Source organism: Gossypium raimondii, chromosome 2 (assembly GCF_025698545.1).
Source record: "Gossypium raimondii isolate GPD5lz chromosome 2, ASM2569854v1, whole genome shotgun sequence".
In the NCBI taxonomy this organism is placed as follows: Eukaryota; Viridiplantae; Streptophyta; class Magnoliopsida; order Malvales; family Malvaceae; genus Gossypium; species Gossypium raimondii.
In genome coordinates, this window is record NC_068566.1 from 19,145,279 (window position 1) to 19,152,558 (window position 7,280).

The window sequence follows — 7,280 nt, forward strand, 5'->3', positions numbered from 1 at the left end:
TCCGGGAAAAAATAATTTAGTGACTCTGACTCGAGTAAGTAGCTTTGAATATACATGTGAGTGAATAGTGAAACTGTAGTTAATTTTGTTTAAATGTGTTATACACATTAAAGATGTGGAAGAACATATGAATGATTTGTGTATAATTGGCCATATGCTTGATTATAATTGATAAACGATTGAAAGAAATGATGTTTATAATTGTGCATTATTAGTTATAGTTAAAGTTCATGTGAGAAAATAAAGTTTCATGGTATGTGTATGTGGTATACTTGGTATATGATTTGGTACGTAGCAATGTCAGAAATGGTTTATGAATTAACTCATGTTAATAAGTTTGATATATAAATAAATGTGGTGCTTATTCAAGCTTATAATGCTTATACTATATGTTTATTTGGCTAGCATGTTTGGTGTGTATGCTTAGGCTTTGGCCAAGTTGTGGCTGGATTACGCCACATTAATTTTATAAAATTATGCATTGAGATGGTAAATGTCTAGATGGAAATATGCTTGTGATCATAAAAGGGTGGTAAGGTTTAAAGTTTGTAATCTTTATTAAAATGGTTTATCATGTGGTTAGTCTTCAAAAAGACTAGCTTGCGACTATGGTTGAGTGTAATGTTTATATCTTATGTGATATGCATAGGAAACAGGAGTGAAAAGGAAATGAAATACTAGGTTCATGCTTGAAGTGTAAAATGATGCAAAAAGGGGACGTTAAGTTAAACGATAAATATGTATTAGTATTGAACTTAATGAGATTGAATTGTACGTGAATTAAATGGAAATTGCAAATTATATGATTTGAATTAAATGAATTATTGTGGTATTGAAATGTATATTGGATTGAGAAATTGAATTGAATCATGAACATGAGAATCGTGAATTAAATGAACTGGAAATGAAGTATTGAATTGCATGAGTATGTATTGGGTCTCAGAAGCCCTATTTGTTACAAATATAGTATTTTGAAGTTATAACATGAAGACTTATAAAAGCATGTTAAAAATTTGAAGAGTTTAAATTTGAATGAAATTTTATAACTCGGTTTAACATGTTTATAAGTGTATGTGTTCTTGTAGTGCCTAGTACCCTATTCCGGCATCGAATACGGGTAAGGGGAATTACAATGTGACATCGCTAGATTCGGTCATAATATTTAGACCAGATTTGGGGTGTTATAGTCCTAATGTATGTTTTAATTTTTCATAAAGTAATCCAATGGCCAACACCTAATTAAAGCTTCAACAGGGCTATTCGTTTTTTTTCAAAGGGAATCAAATGCGTTCACATTCAAATTGGTTGTTCGTGTGGGTATGATAAATGACCATTCGGTCAAAAAAATGCTTCCTTAAATGCACCGTCCAAGTGAGGGGATGAATGAGCAGCCTTCTAGAATATGGCTATTGATCATTTTCATGCATAATAAGTGCTATCATCCATTATAAGAGTTGAATTTGCCTTTGAAGATTCCTTCTGTAACAGCCCGATTTTGGGCCTAGTCGGAATAGTGGTTTCGAGACCACAAATTTGACGAGAAAAAAATTAGTTTTTATTATATTTTTATGGTCTACAATTTCACGGAATGATTTCGTAAAAATTTCGTTCAAAAATTTTGACGTTTGGGCACTCAATTTAGCCAAAAGGACTAAATTGTAAAAAGTGCAAAACTTGAGTTCTAGAAGCTAGAGGTGTCCAATTGTTATGAAATTTTAAATTGGAGGTCCTGAAATGGTAATTATAGCATTGGTTAAATTATGGACAAAAATAGACATGAGAAAAATGAAATAGGATATTTTTAAATTAAGGGCATTTTGGTAAATTAATAATTAAATGGACTAAGACAAAATAAAAGCCAAAATTTCTTGTCCATCTTCTCCATATGGCTGACTATGTCATGGAAGCCATGGCTAGGGTTTTTTTCAAGCTTCCAAACTTCATAGTAAGTCCATCTTTACCCCGCTTGAAATGTTCTTTACATTTTTGAGATCCTTGTACCTCGATTTATCTATTTTTACCGTTATTTTGAGTAGGGTTTGGGTTTAAAAATTTACCCATAGATGAAATGCATGTATTTTGATGTTTTATGGAAGAATATGAATGTTTGGAGTGTGATAAGCAACTTTTACTAAGGGTCTGTTTGTTTGCCAGTAAAATGTTTTTCGGAAAATGATTTACTTTTCTGGAAAATGATTAACTGAAAATATTTTCTGGTGTTTGGATGAATCTGTATAAAATATTTTTCATTGTTTGGCGATTTCTTGAAAATATTTTCCAAAAAGTTGTTTTACATATATTAATAAATTTATATACATATTAATAAATTTTATATTTTAAATTGTTTTACATATATTGCAATGATTTATTTATAAATAAATCAAATTAAATATATAATAATACTCAATTATTAACCTACAATATTAAGCATCATAAATTAAAAACAATCAAAGTCATATAAATTATTTGTAATTATGTTAAAAAATAAAAAAGGATTAAATAATTATAAATTAGCTTCCAAACCACAATTAAACAACAAAATTATCCACAAAATTATTTTAAAAATCTAAAAATGAAAGTTTAATAAAACATACATAAAGTTGTGTTTGTGAAGCTTTTAGAAATTGTCTTTTATTTTTCTTTAATTTGTTTGTGATATAAATTATTTATTAATTGTCTAATTTAAATTTAAATTTTTTCCTTTTAAAATTGGTTAATAAAAATTTAAAGTAGATAAAATAATAATTTCATCTAGGACTAAAATAAATTTATACCAGTACGAAAAGAGAAATAATCATTGCGTAAATTAGTAATACCATGAAAATTGTCAATAAAATCCAAATTTGTGAAGGAAATTATAGAATTCAAGTACAACTCACACAACTTTTGATACACATCACCAACAGGCAATTTCTGAAATTTAACCCCCCAACGAGCTATGAGAAAGAACACCGATACTCAATGGGGTTTAAGTGTGAGTTTTATTATTAACAAACTTGATAAACATAGAGAATCCTTCTCTTCAAATAAACCATATTTCTTTTGAATAGCTCCTTGAGATGACCTTTTATTACACTACTAGTAGTACAATAATAGGCTTTAAATATAAGAAAGCTTAAAATGTTGAACAATTCATTTCTGTTAGCACTTGTAAGCATAAACCATGTAAATTCTCAGGGGAAGATTACAGCTGCTGCATGCAACTACCTTCAACCCCATAGCCTCCCTTATTCCGGTTCAGAATTTCAGCTAATATGTCGCAAAATTTCAATTTTGTTTTCCACTATAGCAGTACAACCTCTTAATCTTTGAAAATAATCTGGGAGCAGAGGGTGCCAATTGAAGTTCATTTCTTAATTTTTCTAGCAACTGAACCCGCGTATCTAGCCAGATAATAAGTGCAACATCTTGAGCAGATCGTATGGCATAAATGAACAGGTAGACCACCTGATGTTCCATTGCATTGCAAAGTTAAAAATCTCGACAACTCACCCTTAGTCATCTAGTCAAAATATCGATCACCCTCAGCATATTTCCCTATACTATACAAGGCTTGCATAAGTGCAAGATATGTATTAAACCCTGGTTTCAAACCTCGCTCTATATAGCTATCCAAAATTTGACATGTTTCATTGAATCCTTTTATCAAACGTGTCATCGTAAGGTTAAATGTTGAATTATCAGGCATGTAGCCTCTCCCAAAAGTTTATTCATAAACAATCCTGCTTCCGTAGCCATATGGTGATTCGAAAGATAAAACATTAGAGTATCACAAGCCAATCTCTACATCATAGGCTCCTTCTCCAAGAACATTATCAACAACTCGAATGCCTTTCGTGGAGCCACACAACGGAAAACCCCATGAATCAACGATCTCACGGTGGCTTCATTAGGAAACACATTCCTCTTCTTCATCGTCTCAATAAGTCTAAACGGATCATCGACCTTCCTGGCATTACAGTACCCATCAATTAAGATGGTATAAGTATACACATTCAGTGAGTATCCGAAACTTTCCATCTGCTTAACTAACCGAACTGCCTCATCGATGACACCGACTTTACAAACACCATGAATGAAAATATTGTATGTAAACCTATCTGGTTTACAGTTATCAGCTGACATTTGTTGAAACTTCAAATAGGCTAAATCAAGTGAATTGGATTTTATTAACGCATCAATCACAGCATTATACAATCTAGTGCTAGGATTAATACCCAAAAATGAAATCTGGCCAAATATCTCAGCACAATACTTAGCTAATCCTAATCTTCCCCAACTACCAATCAAAACACAAATCAAATCTTCAGTGAAACTAAGGCCTGAATTCCTAATATCATTAACCAGTTCAACAGATAACAAAACCGGACCTTTTTGATAAAGGGCATTAGCTAAAGCAGCATTAGGTTTTTTGGCAGTATAAAAGCATAACTACATAATTAAGTAGTTTGAGCAAAACCCTTTGCCAGGATAGCTACTTCTGGGGTTTGCATGTGGTTGCAAAGATTCCAGAGACCTCACAGCACCCCATAGCCTTTTATTTCTTCTAGTCTTCAACTTAGGAACAAATAAACAGCATCAAATGAACAAATTATACAAGCAAACAGATGAAGAAAAAGCATTTGTTCCTCAAATCCGAAAATATAGATAACTTACTGGTGATCCAGTATTAGGAAAATCATGGCTTAAAGCCTATTTTCCACTATACTGGACTAAATTCATACTTGAAAACTGTCATTGAAAGATGAGCAACCAACGATGCCAAAGATAGAGTCAATACAAATAATGCAACCCATTTTATCTTAGATTTGAACACCCAATTCTCCCTACAATCCAAGAATCCAAATATATACATTAAAATTCCAAAAAACCACATTAAAACAAATCAAAGTAAAATAAAACATAATGAAAAAAGACCTTTTTTTCTTTTTTACCTGGAAAGTTGTAGCAAGCCCCCAGTGAAGAGAACCCAGTTCTAGAAAACCACCAAACAACATGAAGAACCCAGATTTGAATCAAAGGTTTAGAATCTTCTTTTTCATTTTCCCCCTTGATTTATTAGGCTGTAAAACAGGGGATTGGGAAGTGGGTAGAGTTCAAATCTGGATTGGAAGCAATGGACTTAACACAAAGCTTTAAACACCCTCCGATTCAATCACAAGGGAAAAAATCCCACAACAAGACAAACAGAGAAATATGGAAGGAATTTTAACAGAGAATTAATAAGAGAGAATGCATGAAGCAGAATGAAGAGAGGTTAAGAGAAAACAAAGTGTTTCAAAGAGGATGGAGAATTCTCATCGTAAATTCGTGAATGCGTGTATGACTGAAACTAAGTTATATTACACTTACCCACTTAGCTAACACTTACAATCGCAGTTCAATACGAACAATTTCAGTACAAGCACTTCAAAAATCTTCAATGAAGAGAAGGTAACCTTCTGGATCTTCTTTTCTCGACTGTGGTTGCTGATGATAGTGAGGCCAACGAAGAGAAAGAACAATGGACAGAGATGATGGACAGAGAGGAAGGGAAAAGAGAAGGGAAAATGACTTACGGCTTCCAATTCGGTAAGACATTTTCCATAAATTAGTTTTGGTTTTACCCGTGTTTTGGAAAATGTTTTCATACAGGAATTCATTTTCCACCAAATAAACGGAGCCTAAGTGATTTTTGATGAAATTACATAAAAAGACTAATTTGTAAAAAGTTATAAAATGTGTGAAAGTGTGTGAATAAGTGAAAATTTTGGACTGCTATAGTTATGGAAATGGTTCGGCTAGGTCTAAAATGTAAGGAAATTGAATAAAAATTACTTTACGAGCTTAGGGGAAAATCGTAATTTTGTGAAACTTTAGGAGAGAAAATGTAATTTTTCCATAATGTGATTTTCGGACTAGATCGAATAATGTGAGTATTAAATATGTTAAATGTGTTATTATAAATCAATAAAGACGAGAAATTGGTCTTGATCGGTAAAATGTTGAAACGTGAGAATTCCCGGTTGAACCTTCGGAATAGAAAGGATACGAATGAGATAGTTATGGTCACATGTGTAATACTAAGTGAAGGCTACTACGTGTACCAGATGACATTGACTATAAGAGTGGTGCTATGTGCTGATCCACCAGGTATCATTGATTATACGGGTAGTGTTATGTGCTGATCCACCGTGTATCATTAACTATAAAGCTGGTGCTATGTGCTGATCTACCGTGTATCTATTATTATTGGTGGCACGGACTATGTTCAGGCCATCGCTTATCTGTTATTATTGGTAGGACGGACTATGTGCAGGCCACCGTGTATCTGTTATTATTCCGATGAGTTGAATGGGAAATTGACTAAGTGTAATTGAATATGACTATGCGAAAAATAAGTACAGATATAAGTGTGAAAATTTATGAACAATGTGTTCGATATTTAATCAAACCTTCGGTAAGATGAAATGTAGTAAGTGAAATTATGAAAGAGTAAAATTTACAACAAAACAGTTTTAGACAGCAGTCGTTGTCTGACTTTGAAAAATTACCAAAAAATGGTAGAAATTGAATTAGAGGCTGAATAAGATATGAAATTGAGGCTGAATGAGTCTATTTTCATATAAAAGAAATAGAGTAAGCAAAATAGTTTTATATTATGAGATATTTGAATTTTAGTGAGACATGGTCAGAATGATTTCAGAATCCTCTGTTCTGACTTTGGAAAATTGTTAAAAATTGTAAAAAAATAATTATGGGCTAAAACTTATATGTCTAGAATCCTGAGTGAGTCTATTTTCAAGAGAAACAAATAAAAATATCATCTGAATTTTTTACAATGAGATAATTCATTTTTAGTGAAAAGGAGTCGGAACAGTCAAATAATGAAATAGGGGAAATTTTAAAGAATAACTGTACTTATTGGCTAAATCAAAAATTCTGAAAATTTTATGGTAAGAAGATATGTGAGTCTAGTTTTAGGTAAAATTAACGGATTGAAATTTGGGTCTTCGTAGCTCCAGATATGAATAATTTAGTAACTCTGACTTAGACAGATAGCTTTGAATTTACATATAAGTAAATAGTGAAAATATGGATAATGTTATTTAAGCGTGTTATATACATTAAGGATGTGGAATGGAGAGGAGGAGGAGGAAAATATATGAATGACTTGTGTATAAATTGGACATATGCCTGAATATAATCGATAAACGTTGAATTGAATGGTAAATACGTATTGGTATTGAATTTATTAATAACAATTATTGAATTTTGAATAATATGTTTAGTAAATAAAA

At 31.8% G+C, this 7,280-nt stretch overlaps 1 long non-coding RNA gene across 1 annotated transcript; it reads right to left on the bottom strand.

Moving 5' to 3' along the window:
- Window positions 1–4,141: 4,141 nt before the first annotated feature.
- LOC128036005 (uncharacterized) lies at window positions 4,142–5,591 on the bottom strand. Its single transcript, XR_008192761.1, has 3 exons — window positions 5,353–5,591; window positions 4,935–5,063; window positions 4,142–4,826 (listed from the first exon to the last, which is right to left on the bottom strand). It is a non-coding gene; the product is annotated as an uncharacterized LOC128036005 (long non-coding RNA).
- Between the last annotated feature and the right edge of the window lie 1,689 nt (window positions 5,592–7,280).